This window comes from Camelus bactrianus, chromosome 6 (assembly GCF_048773025.1).
Source record: "Camelus bactrianus isolate YW-2024 breed Bactrian camel chromosome 6, ASM4877302v1, whole genome shotgun sequence".
NCBI classification, from domain to species: Eukaryota; Metazoa; Chordata; class Mammalia; order Artiodactyla; family Camelidae; genus Camelus; species Camelus bactrianus.
In genome coordinates this window covers 97937933-97957717 of record NC_133544.1, presented here as the reverse complement: position 1 = coordinate 97957717, position 19785 = coordinate 97937933, and the positions used below count along the sequence as shown (strand labels likewise).

Below are 19785 nucleotides of genomic sequence, written 5' to 3'. Positions count from 1 at the left end.
GTAAAGGACTGGTCCGGCAGGCACGAGAGAACCCTGTGGGTGTCCCAGTGGGGGCGTCACATCGGAGGGTGTAGCTGGGTTACAGACTTTGCCACTTATTAGCTGTGTGACTTTGAGCAAGATCACCCCACCTCTCTCTATATATCTTCATCTGTAAAATGACACAGTGACAAGCTCGTGTCATCAGAAGGCTTAGTTTAGCTCTGATCCTCTGTGTCCAGTCTTGTCAGTGCTTCCCTGCAAGGTTCTGCATTGGCTGCTCTTACCCTCAGATGGGAGGGCGTAGAGGGATATTGTAGCACCTGACGGCAGGAAGGGGTTGTTTTAAAAACAGACATGTAGCCGCCTGCAGCTGCAGGCCTGCAGGCAGTTTGATTGATGGTCCTGGAGAGGACTTTGGAAGCCTTAGCATCGTTTTAAGACTTTTTTCCCTTGGGGGCAGCATTTGCTTTTGCAGATTAATTTTGAAGGTTTGGGCTTCTTGCAAAGCTGTCTTCAGAGATGGTTATATACGTAACATATCGTATAAAATAAAACGCTTTTATTTAATGTGTGGGACTTTGCAGCTGTTGGGAACAGCTCTGTTGGCCTGGTCTCCACGGAGGACACTAGGGGTCAGCAGAGCGTGCGGGAGAGCAGGCAGCCCGCCATGCTGCTTCGGGGTGTTCTCCCCAGCACAGCACTGTGCTGAGTTGACTCTTCTCTGAGTTTGGTTGCCAGATGTGCAGACAGCAAATTAATGAGTTCTGGTCGGATTGTATAATGACAGGAAGAAAGAGGGTCCCGTAGTTTTTCTGGACTAGAACATTCTTTTGGTTCCTGATCCAGTGTGTTCCATTACAGAATTGATGAGTTGTGTGTATTCTGAGACTTGTCGACTGAAAAAATGTGTAGCCTGAAAGTTTAGAGTTATGCTTTATTTGGCGGGAGGACTCGAGGCGGAATTAAAGCCTTCAAATCTGTCTGAGGGCCTGCTTCCAAGAAGTAGGGGAGGAGCTAGGATTATATAGAAACCTTACAACAAAGACCAGGGAGTTGGAAGAATAAAAGATTGCTTGTTATCTAAAGAAATCCAGGCATCTCAAGTTCAAGAATTTAGTGATTTTCTTTGTATGGGAGGAAGTAAACATTTTGGCTCATTGAATTCATTTCTTTTACAAGCACCTAGTTATCTAGGGCCAGTATTCTGTCCTTTCATATTCTGAGTCCCCTCAGAGGGCACCATTCTGTGTGGCTGCATAGGTTGAGCTATAAGCCTGTCCTCCCTGGGAGATGGTGGCAGCTGCTGATGACTTGGTTTCAGCACTCTTTGTTTACTGACATGGTTGCCGTATTTTCATTCACATTGTAGTATTTTCATTTACAGTGCTCCCCCTTGGTCCTAAATTCGACCAATAATTTGAGAGACATTTCATGACCAATTTTGTCCCAGGGTGCTATGAAGGCTCATTCCTAGTTCAGGTTGAAGAAATTTCTGACCTGCCATTCAAGGTTTTAGGTGTTTTTATCAGGCCCTGTTGATACTAAAAGTTCTCTGGATGGCCTGTCTTACTAGTCTGTTATGATCCAGGAAATGTTTACCCTTCGTTGCTCATTCCCATACCTAGAATCACACTGTTATAATTATTTTATGCAGGGTTATAAATTTTATGTATTTCTTCCATATGATTTGCCATCATCAATCTTGTTGTAGGCCTAGCTACACTTTGGGAAATGTAAGAGAAAACAATCTTATAAAATAGACAGGATATAAGCAATACAGCTAGTAACGTTAATAAAGTCACGATTAAGAAATTAATAGTCAAGAAGTTATATTTTTGGGTTAAAATTTTTCTTGTGTTTCTGACTGAGTTTGAGTGATCTTACGAGAAAGTTCGTATTTATGGTCAGGCTTCGAGCAGGTATTAATTGGCCAGGTGAGGTCTCCCACCTTGTAAGATCAACAGTGGCCTAAACAGAACTATAATTTCCTTTTTAGAATAACGTTTCTGAGGGCTATCTAGTTAGAGCCTTGGAGTAGGGAAACCCACCAAGGTAACACAGAAGTACTAGACATAGGTAATTTACCATAAACTTAAAAATTGGGGTAGTTCATAATCAAAGGTAGGAGAAATTATCAAAGTAACTGGTATACAGGCCTGGTCTGGTGTCTTGGGTCAGCTGTCTACCTCATATGTCGTCGTCTTCTCATCCTGGCCTGGTAGCTTTTTCTCCATTTGGGCCTTGTTTAAGGTGAGCAGTGCTCTATAGGCCAGTGCACTGCAGGGGCTCTTTCTGATTGGAAATGAATCTGAAAGTCAGTTTCCTTCAGCTTTGCTGTGTATGGTCTAGTTAAGAGTACCTGATAGAGTCCTTCCATTCATGTTGGAGACAATTTTTTAAGTCATGCCTGTTCCAGTATGTATAATCCCCTGGCCGCAGGTCATGGGGCATTGGATCTTTACCCAAGGATATATTACTAAGCTTCAGAAAGAAACATACAGTGTCCTTTTAATAATTCAATTAAACTTTGCAGCAATGTAACATGACAGCAAGGAATGATCTGGGAAGTGTCTTACTAAATATAGACCTCAATTAACAAAACGAGAATTTAATATCCACTAAAATATAATCTTTTTCTCTCTAAAGTTCCCTCATTTTTATCAAATATAGTCAAATCAAGGTGAATTTGTTTACAAGTTGTCTGATTATTTGATCATATAGGCTCTTTTAAATTGGCTTTGTTGGAACTTTTAATAAGGACTTTTAAGCTAGAATGTTAATAAGGTTTGTTAAGGCCAGGAAAGCCCCATCAAGGGCTTGTCATAGATTTCTGCCTAACAGATTTAGGTAAATTCTTTTCTATTTGATGTCCTTAAAATACCTTGAGGTTCCTATACCTGTTAGGAGACGATCTTCCTAATTTATCTCATAGAGCCACTGGGGACCTTAAAGATTTTAGTCTCTTGAGGGATCAGATAGAGAGAAAAGATAACTGTTCTAAGTCTGCTTACATAGGTATAATTTATCAAATTGACGTGAATCATAAGTAGTTTAAGGAGAAGAGTTTCTTTATGTCTGGTAAACAGGTTAAAAGCCAGTAGTATTTCAGACAAAATCAAAAATTGTAACCATATTCATCAGTTTACTCAGTCCCACGTAACTAATTCTTTTAATCAGAGTTTTCATTAGACCTTTAAAATTTCTTACCCAGTTTATTTCAGTGCTATAGTTTGAAATTTATTAGAAATCAGTAAATCTCCTTGAAGAGAGAGTATTTTGCAAAATCATCAGAAGAAAACAATTACCTGCCTATAAATGACAACAGAATTAACAGCATGGTTAAACAACATTACACTGTAATCTATAAAGAAACCTGGTCACAATAACCTGAATTATGACTGGTAACATTTCAGATATACCAGAATGTTAGGGAGTCCATATAATTTCTAGAATATCTATATTAATAATATTTTCTCATACAATATAACCTAGGAAGATTTATTATTCATTTGACAATACTTCCCATGTTAGTTAACATGCCAAATGAAACTTACTACTTTAAAATCTCTCTTTGAGATGTTTCAGGGACCCTTTGTAGCATCCCATAGTTAACTGGAGACTAAAAGAATTTTAATGAGAAATTGATATTTGGGGAGCTTGTTAAAAGTTTTCAAAACACTTGGTCAGATAAGCGTATAGATCACTGTAAAGTAGTACTTACTCATTAACAAGAAAATATTTCAAAGGTAAAGGCACAACAGATCACTTAAGTCGCATAAGAAGTTTTACAATTTGTTACTGAAGGTGGATTAATATTTTAAGAAAATTTTGTCCCCTTAACAGAGAGAAAACCAAATCTAGTCTTGTACCAGCTTACTTCTAAGATTCATTTACTTTGCCCAAATTGATTCTAAACTTAGCCAATTCTGACCACGTACAAAACTCTTTCCTCAGGGTTCCTCTTCCACAAGCCTTCCCCAGCTTTCTATACTCGTATTAGTGTGTCCCTTATTTTTTCTTCCATTCACAAGTAACCAGATTCAGGACAAAGTCACTATTTTTCATTAACAAAATATAATTCCATTCCTTATATCTTCCTTTACACATTTATCTTACCTTCCTAGGATACTGAGATCTTTCCCTTAATAATAGAGACTATTTCAGAGTGGCACCAAGCATTTATTAATATTTCTAAACACCTTTAGTTTCTCTGTAAGAGGAAGTAATATGTTAAGTAATTCATATTTCAATCTTATTTTATCTGAAAATGGCATAGCTATTTAATAAAATCCTATCATTTGACTTAATTTAGCACAACTCTAGAATTTAGATACCAAACATTTAGAGATTATCTTAAGCATACATTTTAAATATATATTTTAAAAAATTTACCCAAAACTCTCATCTCATTTGCATTTAATTTACTTCAAATTTTATCACACCACATTACTATTATTTTTTTTGACAAATCTGTAACATATATAACAGGATCTTATTTGACTTTCATTAAACCTAGGTACAGTAAATGCATTATACTTAATATTGATGAGTTTAAAGATGTCTATATTAATTAGAACACACTTAAACTAAACAATACCAAGTGTTATCTTAATATTGAATATTTTCCAGTTCACGTGAACCTGAAGGTCAAATTAGTTAGTTTTTATTTTAAAAATACTTAATTTGTAAGCTATTACTTTTTACGTCAATTAAGCAGAGCTCTTTGACTTTGTTTTTTTTCTTTTTTTTAGCTGTAGAAATATCTCACATCTATAATGTGTACTCAGGCTTATAAACAGACCAAATCTAGAGATCTCATAGCTTCACTTTAAAACTTACTTATAAGAAAGGTATAATAATAGTTGGAGTAAGCTTAATTTGCTTGCTCAAATCACTAAGGCTTACTATTTATGAAAAAGATATTTAAGATTTCTTGACAAAGTCTGACGGACCCATCAGAGTTCTGAGTTCTAAAATGCCAAAAATTTCTTTGGCCTTAAGTTTTCTCTCATTAAGCTAATTAGGCTCAGTCCTATGTCACTGTTTGCTGTATATAGATTTCTGACCTGCAAGACAATGACAGACACTTCCAGTTCCCCAGAGAACTGCTCTGTCACGCAGGCCCAATTGTACCTCCTTATTTGGCTTTTTTGTATCAGTGAGAAGAGCTTTAAACAAAGAATTCCATGTTTTAAAACTTTAAGGTTCAATTTATCTTGTCTTCCAAAGCTTACATAAGGCATTTAGTAAGGTCTCTTTTCCTTGAATTATAAGTTAAACCCAGGGTAAACCTCTTATTATATTTTTCTATTAGCCACTGAATATTAGTTTTAGTTTTACATTATATTGGACGGCTCATGTAACTCTATTGGTTTCCTTTATTTTGTTCAATTAATATTTTCTGAGGGACAGAAATGTGCCCAGCCTTGTAATACCAAGAAGGGGAAGCGTTTTTCCATTGAAACACATCTTTCCCACAACATAATTAAGCAAAAAGTTTATATAAAGCCCATTTAAACATACCAATTTTACAAACTTTTATCTCAACTTTATTAACTCTTATACCTTTAATTTTAATATTTATTAGGTTTAATCAATAATTTTTATTTCTAGAAGGAATGCCAGAAGCCCTTTTCTTCTTTTCTTTTCTTTCTTTCTTTTTTTTTTTTTTTTCACTGTATCTAATTTTATAGAAAAGTCTCTGGGATACCCAAGTTTTAGCCAAACAACTTAGGCCCTTCTCAACTTTTAATTTGATTAATGGGTCTGTTGCCCCATTCATTGATCAAATATCACAGTCTACATATATTATATGTATCTATCCCTATAAATACATACATTTTAAACTGGGGCAAATAAAACGGACTTCTTTGAACTTTAATTTTGGGGGGCAGTAGGTGACCATTTTGGCCATTTTTTTTTTAACTTTACGTAGTGTAGAATCAAAACCTTGTCTCAAAATCCAACAATGTCCATTTTATTTATGTCATTCAAAATAACCATCAAAAAAATTTACCCACTTAGGATAATCCACTTATCATTTTTTTTTTCTGCTAAGAAAAAAAAAATCTTTCGACATTTTTACATTCTTTTTTCCAGTTACTCAACCTAATTAACATTAATTATTCTAAGATTTTATTAACATCTCTAAAAGCATTAATGGGAAAGGAAAAACATAAATGTAGCTTTTTAAACCAGTTTTTGTAAAATAAGTTCTTAGATTAACCATTAGATATATTTTCTACCTTTAAACTTGATTTTAATAGGTACCAATAAAACGGCTGTTTATAATGAGAGCTCTTTCAACTTTCACCAATTTAAAAGTTTTCCAAATTAAGGGATCCATCATATGGCCATCAATTTATATATATATATTGATTTTAAACGAATAAGATGAAGAGGCTTTTCCAAATGAGAGTAGGGGTGCTGCCTAAATAAAATTCAAAAGTTTACTCTCCAAAAGGTAAAGCAGTTCATGGTCCAGACTGATGCAACAAAGGTTAAGATGGCAAAATGCCTGAAAATTGGTACAAAGGATTGTTGAGAATCCCAATTTATTTGTGTGGTCACCATATGTACACAATACTTGTACCTTTTGCATGGCAGAGTCCAAATTTTCCATTAAAAACAAAAAGGAAACATATATATACATACATACACACACATAATACACCCAGCGAAAGATAAAATGTTTATATTTCAAAGACACAGGAAGAGAAATCCAAGTTCCCCCTAAAAGGGTTTTGGTTTTTATAAGTCCAGAATTCCAAAAAATGTTTTTATCAGGCCTGGTTAGTTACTTTAAGAGTGAGATTTTTTTTTTAATTCCCAATTAAATTTGTAAGTATTGTATGTATATAAACCTGGCTGGGGTATTAGTTGGAGGCTGGCAATCTGTCATTTCTTTATCTTTTTTTTTCCTTTTCTTTCTTCCTTCCTTTATTTTTCTTTTTTTTTGAAAGTTCTATTCCCCATTCTAAGGAAGGGTTGTCAGAATAAAATTACTAGTAGGTTTTCCCGCAGGGACAACTCGATGGCATGAAGTCTTTGCCTATACCACTCCTGCAAGTTTCTCAGTCATCCGAGAAAACTGTTACCAGCCAGGAAGGGGGTCCCATTTTTGGAGTTGAAAGGTTCCTCATAAGAGTTTTACTTTTATTCTGAAAAATTCAATGGAGGTAACCAAATTGAGGAAAACATTAGACCAGCCTCTTACCTAACCACTCAGTCCTGACCCCAGTGTCTTTCAACATGGACCCACTCTGGAGGTCCCCACTGGGTATTTTCCTGGTATCTTTCAACCAGCCCCACCTTGGACGTCTCCTAAAGATGGGTGTTTCCCGTTATCTTTCAACCAGGCCCCACACAGTATGTCTCCACTGGGTGGGTTATTCCCCCCCAGTATCTTTCAACTGGAGGGCCAGGTACCTGGATACACCGCCAAATAAAACTCAGGATTATCACCCAATATGGGAGATCCGAGAACCAAGATAGACTCACCCAAATTCATCTGGACTCCCCGAGGAGGTGGATGGGCACAAAGGGCCACTGCTGGTACCAAGGCTCCGGATACTCGGAGAATTCAGTTGGAGAAAGTCTGCTCTGGGTCCCTTCATGGTGTCCAAAACTGTTGACTGAAATACATGTGCAGCCTAAAAGTTAAGAGTTATGTTTATATGGCAGAAGGAATCGAGCCGGGATGACAGCCTCTCAGATCGCTCTGAGGGACTGCTCCGAAGAGGTTGGGGAGGAGTTAGGATATATAGAAGCTTTACAACAAAGACCAGGTAGTTGGAACAATAAAACATTGTTTGTTATCTAAAGAAAGCCAGGTATGTCAAGTTAAAGAGTTTAGTGATTTTCTATGTATCACGTGGGCTCACTGGATTCATGCTTTAGACAAGCACCTAGCTATCTAGGGCAAGTATCCTGTCTTTTCTTATTCTCATTCTGTTCAGAGGGCACTGTTGTGAATGGCTGTAGAGGCTGGACTTCAGGACTGTCCTCGCTGGGGGATGGCGGCAGCCACTGATGATTTGGTTTCAGCATTATTTGTTTACAGATATGGTTGCAGTATTTTCATTCACATTGTAGTATTTTCATTCACAGACTGATTGTGGATAATCTGGAAACTTGGAAAGGAACCGAGATAGAATTACTGAAGGTACCTTCTACTTTAATATTCCGTGTGCAAACATAAACACGGATGAAGCATACATTTGAATTTGGTGGTGTAGGGAATGGTTTCTGCACATTACAGGAGAAGGCAAGGCAGAATTCCTCTACTTTGTTGGCAGGGATGTGGGTCCACCTGTCTTTTCTGTAGCGGTTTCTGAGAGTAGTTTATGGTAATTAACAAACATTGACAAACGGTGGCACACATTGCATTTAAGAGCTGGCCTGTGCAAACTTGTGTATTGGACAGGTGGATTGGAGAGAGATGTAGCCCAGGCCTGGGCTCAGATACAGGTTTAAATCGCCATTTCCTCACCAAAGGGCCTTGAACTAGAGTGGAACCTCCCTTAATCTGTTGGTGAAACAGTGAAATGTGCATTATAATATTCGTTTCTTCCTGGGATTGTTGTAAGATGTGAACAGTATTATAACACTCATGAAACACTTAACAGGCACTTAGCATTGTTCACTGTGTCTGTCCGCCCCGCTTAGCGTGTGTCACAGCCGTAAAGGTAGCATGTGCATGTTGAGGATGTACTGGTAGCCCCTTGAATAGGTTGTGAATTTGGTGATTTCCTTTAATCCTGGAAACTCTATACGCCATGGGCAGTTATTTTCATTGACAGATGAGGAATCTCAGGGTAAAGAAGACTGTGTAATTTGCCCAAAGTCAGACCATAATTTTGAGTGCTGGGGCCTCGTTTCAGCATGGGCCCCTGGGCCTTCTGCCCTCTCCGTTCTGCCCCAGAGCCAGACGTGGGGTCGCCTTTCTTCCAGCCCAGAATATCCAGTAGGCAGCAACACAAACCTGGACCTGTGCTGCTTAAGCAAAACTCCGGAGGGGAGGCAGGTACTAAGGGGATAAATGTAAAAACAGACGACTGCAAACTGTGATCAGCTCTGAGAAGGAAAGGAGCACGCCTCGCCACGCAGAGCTGGGAGCTTTCCCTTCGGGGCTGCTCTGGGGGCGTTCATCTCAGCTAAACAAACTCCGGTCCTGCACCAACGCAGGAAGGCAGGGCGCGTGTGACCAGGTTGACTTGGCCTCGTTGATCATACTCATTCCCCATTCAGCGGCAGCTCTTACGGGCACTTACCTAGTAAACAGATTTTGGCCATTATCATAACGCACTTTGCTTGGTAGTTTTATTGGCCTCACATTTGAGATGAGGTAATTGAAGCTGGGGAGTTTGTTGCATGCGCGTGATTACCTTGGAAATACCCCCACTGGTCTTTCAACCTAGACTGGTGTGGCTGTTATATCCCAGCCCTGTGAATGGCATCGTGTAGCTTCTACCAAGTGGCGCAAATGACTGACACTGATTTTTCTTAATTCGCCGGAAATGGTATGTGACAATAAGAGAAAAAGGTAGTCAGAAATTGTTTGGAAAACTAGAACAAAATCCAGTTCTTCCCCAGCTGGGGAAGCGTACCCAGTGTCACTCACCCCACTCACTGCCTGGCATCTCCTCCCTGCCGACTCCGTGTTCAGAAGCCACTCTGAGCCTTTGAAGAACATTTTGCCTCATGACACTGTTGACAAGGACTTGCAGCCTCTCTGTCCCTGGTTAACTCTCTCTTCAAAGCCATTTAAATTTTATGCAGGCTCCTCAGCTCAGATGTAAGAATAGCCTCTTTAAACTTCTTGATGCAGCTCCTTAGTGAAGATCTTGTGAAGGAAAACTAGCCAAAACCTGGGAGTTATGCACACAGTGACTGCAACCTCAGCACTTTGTGAAGTTCAGAATCAGAGGGGTGGGAGACTCAGGAAAGGCTATTTAAGGTAGAGAGGGGAAAGTGAAAGGACTCAGGCAGTGTGAGACTGAAGCATCTCGTTCCCAGCTAGCAAGGCAGCTGCGTTCAGGATGGTATGTGAGGAGTACAGAGTTCTCACAAATAAAGAAGTGGTGGGATGGGAGGGAGCACAGATAGATTCTTTACTAGGGAATGAAAAAGTGCGCTGAAAACTTCCTGGTTGAATAAGAGGACTGTGACATGATGTGCTTGAATTTTGGAGAGAAAGGTTTTGTGGGGATAGGCCTAGGAGAACGCTGTCTGGCTAGGGGGTCAGCACAACAGGGAACCACAGAGAACATGGCTGACCTCAGGGCCCCTGCTGGGGGAGGGGCTGCCCGCCATTTTGAGCCCTGGGGGCTGCTTCTGTCCCTTAGCTGGGGCCTCAGAACTCCTTTCATATCCCAGTCCTGTTGATACAAGAAAACAGATGTGGGGCATGAGAAGAGCTGTGTCCCAGGCTTTGGTTGAGCCCCTTGAATGTGCCCCACCAGACGTGGGTCCTTGGCTTCATGCAGGAAAGATTTCAAGAACAAGCCACTGTTGAGTAATGGTAGATTTATTCACAGAGACACATTGAAAGGCAAGAGAAAAGCCACGAGTTGTGGGGTTCGGGTGCTCAGATTAAAAGTAGGTACACACTTCGCAGACAGAGTGTGGGCCTTCTCAGAAGAGGGAGAGAGAGTGGTGACCGCGAGGTGGCGCTGTGTTGCTCGTTTTCTTTGGCTTGATTGTTTCATATGCTAATAAGTAGACTGAGCAGCCTAAGGGCAAGGGGCTGGGATTCCCAGGGAGTTGGCCATTTCCTACCCTGTGACCTTTTGTGGCTAGCCTTGGGATGGCCATGGTGCCTTGGGGCATGTTATTCACCATGTTACTATTACAATGGGTGTAGAATGAAGCTCAAGCTCTGCTAGAAGAAGTTATATCTCTTCATCTTGAGCCTCAAGGCCTATTGGGGATTGAATCCTTCACCATTTTGATGTTAATTGTTGTGGCCTTCCTTGAATGGCTGTGCTCTGCCCCCTTCCATCCTGTCTCACTGTGATGACACAGAGAGTGCAAAGCCCGGGCCCTACTCATGCTCCTGCATTTAACAGGGGGATGGGTGGTGTGGGCTGAGGATGACTCTGAGTGGTGAGAAGGATGTTTCAGATTTTCCCACGTGGGACATGGGGACCTGCCAGCAGCCACTGCAGATTTATCTCACAGGTATTATCGCTTGTGTCACTCATTTGTTTCTATTTTTCTTTTTTTTTTTTTTTAATATTTAATCTAAATTTAATATCAGGTTTTTTTAGGAAACAAATTTCTCTTTTTGTTTTCTTTGGGGCTCTTTGGGGTTTAGGTAATTAGGTGTATTTATCTGTTCGTGGAGGCCCTGGCACTTGAACCCTGGACCCCGGGCACGCTAAGGACACGCTCTACCACTGAGCTCTACCACCCGCCCCATCATCTTTTACTTTTTGCTTTAGCTGCCAAGAATCTTACAGTTGAATTTCTAGTCGGCCTTTAACACTTACCCTAACTTCATGGCATTCATTTTTATGACTTTACCTTCCCCTGTTTTCATTTAAGTATTCAATTTCCATTTTGTCTTCACTCTCACTTTTGTCTTTTTGTTGTTATGGTTGTTAAGCTGTGTTTAAAAAAATTGTTTAATTTCTCTTTTAGCAGGAGGCTGAAAGTAAATAAATATGTAAACAAACTTATCACACTTAAATATTTTATACTTTCTAAGCTGTTTAGTAGTTACTTAAAAACCGAATTGAATACTAAAGTGATAAAATTTTTAAATTATTTTTTAATTTTTTTATAAAGTTATAGCTGATTTACAATGTGATATAAGTTTCAGGTGTACAATAGTTGCACAATTTTTATTTTTATGTTCCATTTATAGTTATTGTAAAACATTGGCTATATTCCCTGTGTTGTAAGATCCATCCCTGTAGCGTGTTTATGTTAGATGGAGCAGTTTGTATAAGAAAGCTGGGTAACGCAGAGTCTGGGTAGTGGCTCAGTCTAACCCATGTGCATGGGCACCCTTCCTGTCAGAGCCCAGGCCCTCACTCCTCTCTGCAGGGGAGTGAGTGGAGGCAGCCCTCATCAGCGCTGGCACCACCCTCTGAGTGGCAGTGACAACAGTGACTGTCTGTGGACATGCAAATTGTTGTTCCAGGAGCTTTACATGCATTTCTGCATTTAATAATTAAAGCCCTCCTTTGAGGAATCATTTTATGTTTTTAATGAATAATACAATTTATTTTGATTTTGATAGACTTCAAACCTCCAGAAAATTTACTGGAATAGTACAATAAACGCTCAGAGCATTTCACCTAAAAGGGCACTCTTTGCCCTTTTGTGTCTGGCTTACTTTAGTATAAACTTTCAAGGTCCATCCATTTTGTACCTTCAATCAGTAATTTATTCTTTTGATTTGATAATATCTTTTTTCTTTTTTTTGTTTTTTGTCTACTTAAAAATATTTTCATTGAATTCTAGTCAGTTTATAATGTTGCATCAGTTTCTTGTGTACAGCACAACACTTCATTTACATAAGAAAATTCCTGCATTCATTTTCATATTCTTTTTCAATATAAGTTACTATAAGATACGAAATATATTCTCCTGTGCTATACAGTATAAACTTGCTGTTTACTCTATACATACTATCTGCAAATCTTGAACTCCCAAATTATTCCTTCCCACACCCTCTCCACTCAGGTAACCATAGTTTGGTTTCTATGTCTCTGTGTCTGTTTCTGTTCTGTAATTAAGTTTATCTTTTTGTTTTTTTTGTTTTTTTTTTTTTTTTAGATTCCATATGTGAGCGATCTCATATGGTATTTTTCTCTCTCTTTCTGGGTTACTTCACTTAGAATGACATTCTCCAGGTCCATTCATGTTGCTACAAATGGCATTATTTTATTATTTTTTTATGGGTGAATAGTAGTCTGTTGTACAAATATACTACAACCTCTTTATCCAGTCATCTGTCACTGGATATTTAGGTTGTTTCCATGTCTTGCTATTGTAAATAGTGCTGCTGTGAACATTGGGATGTAGGTGTCTTTTTGAATTAGGGTTCCTTCTGGATATGTGCCTTGGAGTGGGATTGCTGGGTCATATGGGAGGTCAATTTTTTGTCTTTTGAGGAACCTCTATACTGTTTTCCACAATGGCTCCACCAAACTGCATTCCCACCACAGTGTAGGAGGGTTCCCTATTCTCCACAGCCTCTCCAGCATTTACTGTTTGTGAACTTCTGAATGATGGCTATTGGGACTGGCGAGATGTGATATTTGATTGCAGTTTTGATTTGCATTTCTCTGATAACGATATTGAGCATTTTTTCACGTGCCTATCGGCCATTTGTATGTCTTCATTGGAGAAAAGTTTCTTTAGGTCTTCTGCCCATTTTCGGATTGAGTTGTTTGTTTTTCTTTCTTATGAAGTGTAAAAGCTGTTTATATATTCTGGGAATTAAGCCCTTGTCAGTCTCATTTATTGCAAATATTTTCTCCCATTCCATAGTTTGTCTTTTTGTTTTGCTTACTCTTAACTTTGCTGTGAAAAAGCTTGTAAGTTTAATTACATCCCACTTGTATATTTTTGCTTGTATTTCTATTGCTTGAGTAGACTGCTCTAGGAGAACATTGCTGAGATGTATGTCAGATGTTTTCCCTATGTTTTCTTCTAAGAGGTTTATAATGTCTTGTATACATGTTTAAGTCTTTAAGCCATTTTGAATTTATTTTTGTGTATGCTGTGAGGGAGTAGTCTAACTTCATTGATTTACATGCAGCTGTCCAGTGTTCCCTACACCATTTTCTGAAGAGGCTGTCTTTAATCCATTGTATGTTCTCACCTCCTTTGTCAAAGATTCAATGACCAAAAATTTGTGGGCCTATTCTTGGTAATTTTGTTTATCCGTTCATTGATGGATGGATATTGTTTGTAACCTTTGGCTACTCTGAATGATACTGCCATGAATATTGATGTGCAAGTTTTTGTGAGAAAATGTTTTCATTCTGTTGGCTGTACAGTTGGCCGGCCATATCTGTAGTTTCCACTTCATGGATCCAGATGGCTGATTGTAAAGGGACTCGAACATCCTTGGATTATGGAATCCAGGATGGGGGGTTCCTGAAACCAACCCCCCGAGAATACTAAGGGATGACTCTTCATGTAGGAGTGAAATTGCTGAGCCATATATTTCTAACCTTTTGAGGAAACAGCAGACTTCTCCAAAGAAGCTGCACCATTGTCCCTTTCCACTGGCCGCATATGAGGTATCTCTGCCTCCTGAACAACACTTGTTATTGTGCATGTTTTGATTATAACCATCCTGGTGGGTATAAAATAAGATCTCATTTTCATTTTGATTTGGCTACTGATGCTGAGCTTCTTTTCATATGCTTTTTGGCCATTTGTGTATTTTTTTAAATCCTTGGAAAATTTAAAAATTGGGTCGATTTTCTATGTATTGTTCAGGTGTAAGCATTTGTTATATATCCTGTATACAACTCTCTTATTAGATACATGCTTTGCAAAATTTTTCTCCTATTCTGCAGATTATCGTTTCACTTTAGATTTTTAAATATTAAAAAAAAATTCTTTATAGTGGAGGTAATTAGATGTATTGATTAATTTAATTTTTTTGGTAAGCACGCACTCTATCACTTGAGATAACCCCTACCAGTGTCATTTCACTTTCTTGATGATGTCCTTTGTAAAAAAAGGTTTAATTTAGATGAAGTCCAGTTTATCTGCTTTTTTCTTCTATCACTGGTGCTCCTGGTATTGTATCTAGGAAACCAAAGCCTATCCTAGGACCACAAAGATTTATACTGTATCTTCTTTTAAAAAGTTTGTACTTTTAGTTTTTACATTTCTGTCTGTGATCCATTTTGAATTAATTTTATTTGTAATATAAAATATGGGGGTCCAGATTCCAGATTCATTCTTTGCCTGCAGACACCCAGGTTTCCCTGCACCATTTGTTGAATAGACTATTCTTTCCATAGAGTGTTGTTGGCACCCTTGTGGAAAACTGACTGTAAATGTAAGTTTTTTCGCCCTGGGATTTTATTGTGTCTCATAGATTTATTTACACAAACTTATGCCAGTACCATACTGACTTAGTACTATATCTTTTTAGTACCCTTTAAAGTGAGTCCTCCCACTTTGCTCTGCTTCTTCAAGATTGTTTTGGCTGTCCTGGGCCCCTTGCACTTCCATATGAAATTTGGGTTAAGTTTTTCAATTTTTGCAAAGAAGTCAGCTGGAATTTTGATAGGGTTTCTACTGAATTTGTAAATCACTTTGGGGAGTCTAACATTTTTAACAATATTGTCTACCATTCCATCAACATGGGATGTCTTCCATATATGTAGATCTTTTAAAATTTTTTGGTGATACTTCAAAATATTCAATGTACAAACCTTGTAAATTTTTGTTAAATGTATCTCACTTTATTTTTAATGCTGTTGTAAATGGAAAGGCTGAGCTTCTTGAGGGAAGGACTATATATCTATTTGTTTATTTCTAGGATTTCTACGCAGCAAATACCGTAAGCTTATATTTGTTACATAAATCTATCCACAACTCTTCCCACCCCCGTGTTATAAGAAACCAAGACCCAGGTTAAGCTACCTGAACAACTATGTGGAATTGAGAAATGAGACCCTTGGGTGGGGCTTTGTGCAGATGATACTGAGAGCTTATTTAAGATGGCTTCATCTTAATTTCTTTTAAACAACACTTTCGGTGTAGTCAGATACATTAAGAACATGCCCTTTTGATGTGCAGAGGAGCTAAGACTATTATCAAATAATTTCTAGAGATAGTGTTGTACTTGAAATCTAATTTGCATCAATCTTTGAAGATTTATGTTTCAGGAGTTTTGAATAAAGAACACCTGTCTTTATTCATTAGTGACAAATGCTCAAGCAACTTGTAATAGTCTGAGAAACTGCCCCGCCCCGTAGTGCTGGGTGGCTGCAGCTGTAACCGGAGTCAGGGCTTACCTTTCCCAGTATGCTTGTGCTGATCTGCTCAAAGCGGTTCCTCCAACAGTGTGTCTGTAGTCTGTTGGACATAGCCATAAAACATTGAGTTAAGGTAGCTGGAATGCATTATATTCTTATTAATAATAAGTAAGCACATATTGAGTGCTTACTGTATGTTGGGAATTGTCCCTCAGCCTCACATGAATATTATTTCTCTTAAAACCTCACATATTTCCTTGTTATTCTCACTTTACAGATAAGGAGACTGAGAATTAAGTCTTCTCTCTTTTGGGTGGAGCTCATTATCAATGACGAGAAGTTGTAAGGAAAAAGATATTGATTCATCCTGAGAAATCATTTTTCTGAGAGTCAGCAGTGAAGAGGGTGGACAGTGAAGAAGGTGATCATTGTTTGATTGAGAAGAGAACCGGGTTGTACGGAGTCAGCATCCCTATCCTGGACACAGCCAGTGTATAGCTGCGTGGTGGGTGAGGCGGCGAGGCCGCGCACGAAACGCGGATGCCCGGCCATTGGGCTGTGCTCAGGACCGGTGGGGCTTTATCCTAAGGGCAGTGGACAGTCATTGACAGATTTTAAGTAGGGGAAAGGGGTGCTCTCCTAGATCACTTTTGTCTTGTAGAATGCTTAGAAACATTTAGAAGGCTCAGCAGGAGGTGATGTGATGAGTCAGATTAGGGTGGCTGCCAGGTGTAGGAGTGTAGAATTTTCAAGTGGTTTTCAGTCCCAGTTTTGTGGCTCAGTAGCCGTGTCACTTTGGATAATGGACTCAAGGAAGTGAAACAATTTATCTAATCAATAAATGCAGTGATGTACCGACCTCCCAGGACTGCTGTGGAGATCCAGTGAGATAATGTGTGCACAGTGTGCAGCATGGTACCCAGCACAGAGTCAGTGCTGAGTTAGTGCCAGTGAGTACCTGGTAGGACAGGTGTGGGTGGTGGGACTCGGTGACTGAGGAAATCTGGGCCCTGAAGGAGGGGTCCAGTCACATCTGTGAGTGATGGGCCTGAGCTCGGAGAGGCAGAGAGACCTTGCCCCCCGACCAGGGGCCCTGGGCAGGACGGCTATGGGAGGAGAACCGTGAAGTCAGCTCTTTGCAGGTGGAGTTGTAGTTCCCCTTGAGAAATCTAAGTGCAGTGTCACGAGCTCAAAGAGGAGGTCTGGGCCCAGGCTGTGAATTTTCCTATAATCTTAATCCCTGAGGACGCCGAGGTATTGATCACTGAACGTGAAGGCATATTTTACAGGACAAGTGAATAGTAGTATCATCTCTGTCATCAAAGCTCATGCCTCTTTATTCATCACCCACTTTGCTAATTGGGTACTTACAGAGCTCAATTCACCGACCTCCCCTGGGCTCAGGCTCCACAGTAAAGAGCTGGTGAGCCTCCCTCCTTTCCAGAAGATGACACATTATGCTGGTATCTTTCTGTACCTCGCCAGACTTAGAATTTTAGTTTGTTGATTTAATTCTATATTCTGTTAGCCATCTCCTGACAAGAGAGACGTTTTACCTCATGGTCATATTTCAATTAGCTGTTACTGAGAATTGCTGATCTGATCCATAGAGTAATTATTATATTAACCTTGTAGAGTATTTATCATTTTTCTGTCTTTGCCCTTTAATTTTGTATGCCCTTTCTCTATCCTTTTTGGGGCCTTAATTTTTTTTAATTAAAAGATGTCTGTTTGCAGTTAAGAAAACAAAAGAAAAAATACACATGATAGCTAAACTTAGAAAATAACTAGTGTGTTTTCTGTCTCTGCAATGGAGGGTTGTAGAAACTTGTGAAAACCTTCATTACAAAAATTTCTTAAAATGCGGATTAAGAAATAAAACCTTCCTTCCTCATCTTTCAAGCTGCACAGCTAATTGTCAAGAAAGTGAGGGGAAATCCTCAGAAGCCAAGACAAACCAGAAAGCAGGGATTCTGGGTAATACATGAGCCTTAGAAGCCCTGGGGTGCCTGTTGGCTCCTGTACTGAATTTCAGTTGCCTTGACAGGAGGGTAGGAGGTGAGCCCGTAGCCTCTCACACTGGGAGTTGGATGACTGATCATATGTAAAGCCAAGCCCATCCCGAGAAGCATGGTTTACTAAAGGGTGAACTAGGGAAAAAAATTTCCTCAAAGCAAGACAGTAGGGAAAGTCAATTTTGTTGGAAGAGGGGAAAAATAACAAATCCAAAGTAAGGATATAGTTTAAAGCTCTTCTTGCATGAGAGTGACCACAAACTCCTGGCAGAGAAGCAGAGCTACTCCTGGAATGAGAAGCTGTGTTTTGAATGGATTAGTGAACAGCCATTCCGAAAAAGGCCTCCAGAGTATTGTGGATCAAGATACTTGACTGCAAACACCTCTCTTCCAAGGTCTCATTCAAATAACCGGAAATGTTTTAAAGGAAAGAAGCCACAATCATATTTCTGTTTATTGACATTACTATATGCTAGGAATTCAGAGGTATCTATGGAGTTGACTTCTCATTTATGGACCTTACTTTCTCTTTGGGGAGAAAAACTGACATAGTTGGGAAGCTTGGTAGAGGGAGGTGTTAGTCTGTTGCAATTAGCCAGGAGAGGAGATTAAGAAAGCAGTGAAGGGTGGGTGAACGTTTTAGCTGAGGACAGACAGTCTTGTTCAGTTAGCTTTTAATTGCAGGCTCAATGAGCTGTCACTGTAGGGAATAGATCTCACGGAGGATGGGCTTAGCTCAGGCCTCTTTAGAATGGACACGTGAAACTGGAGAAAGACAGTCAAATCTGTGCAGACATTAAAGTTCACTTGAACATGCTCCATCACTGAGCCAAAGATAGGACAAATATGCAGCACTTCTTAAGGACAGAGGAGTGGTTTCTAAGGTTCTCCAAGAATGAATCCCAGGGAACCGGGATGGCCAGTTGTCAAACTGTGACTTTGCTCTTTGGACGGTGTACCCACCAAGGGTATTGGTATAGGTTTCCATTTCTCTATAATACATGTCAGGTGATGAGGACGTGGGCACAAGTATTTGACACCTTGTCGAGGCGAATTTGGTTACCTGCCTAGAAGCACGGGCACATCTATGGCTGCGTCATACATCTTGCCGCCCATCCCGTTCCTCGGCTCAGTGATCATGGCAGAGTGGTCCCTTGTTGACCTGTCCGTCTCCTCTGTGACATCATAACCGACGAAAAGACCGGAGCGTATTAACGTGGTTTTCTTAAAGTCAAAGGATCAGATCAAATATGGAGTCAGATTTGTTCTTTCCTATTTCAGTAGTGCCATGGAGAAGGCAGTTTTGGCAGCTTATTGTAGGGCCCTGGAGGATTTCTCTCTCAGCCTCTGGGCACCTTTATTGAAAACCCTTCATAGCTGTCTAGCGTGCTGTAAAACCACTCCACCTGTTTTGCCCTGAAGATGTGTTCAATTTATAACTCATCTATACTACTTGGAAAACAACTCAATAAAAACTCAGTTGGTTTTCCACCAGCCATGGGCAGGGGTGGGGTATACCTTGTTATTATTTCATAAAATAATAATAACAATAATAATAGTAATAATAATAATAAATAATAATAATAAAAGAAGTCTTAAAACAGCACTGGGCCCATAGGAGAGAGTCAATAAATGCTTCCTGGCTTAAGTCAAAAGTGATGACTCAGTAATTCCATGGCTGCTGTATTTGCTGAGCTAATAACTCCTTTGCTCCATTACACATTTTTTTTAACTGAAAAAGAAATACATGCAAATGGTTAAACAAATTCAAACAGAGCACAAAAATACACAAGTGAAAGAAGTTTACCCTCATCCTCTGTTCTTCCAGC

General features: G+C 39.4%; 1 protein-coding gene across 1 annotated transcript in view; it reads left to right on the top strand.

The window, feature by feature from the left end:
• The window catches only part of LOC141577999 (trafficking protein particle complex subunit 9-like), a 110527-nt gene that overhangs the window by 26436 nt on the left and 64306 nt on the right, over positions 1-19785 (top strand). Inside the window, exon 6 of the mRNA XM_074366433.1 lies at positions 8092-8146. The gene's annotated coding sequence lies outside the window, so the exon portion shown is untranslated. The remainder of the gene's footprint in view (positions 1-8091; positions 8147-19785) is intronic.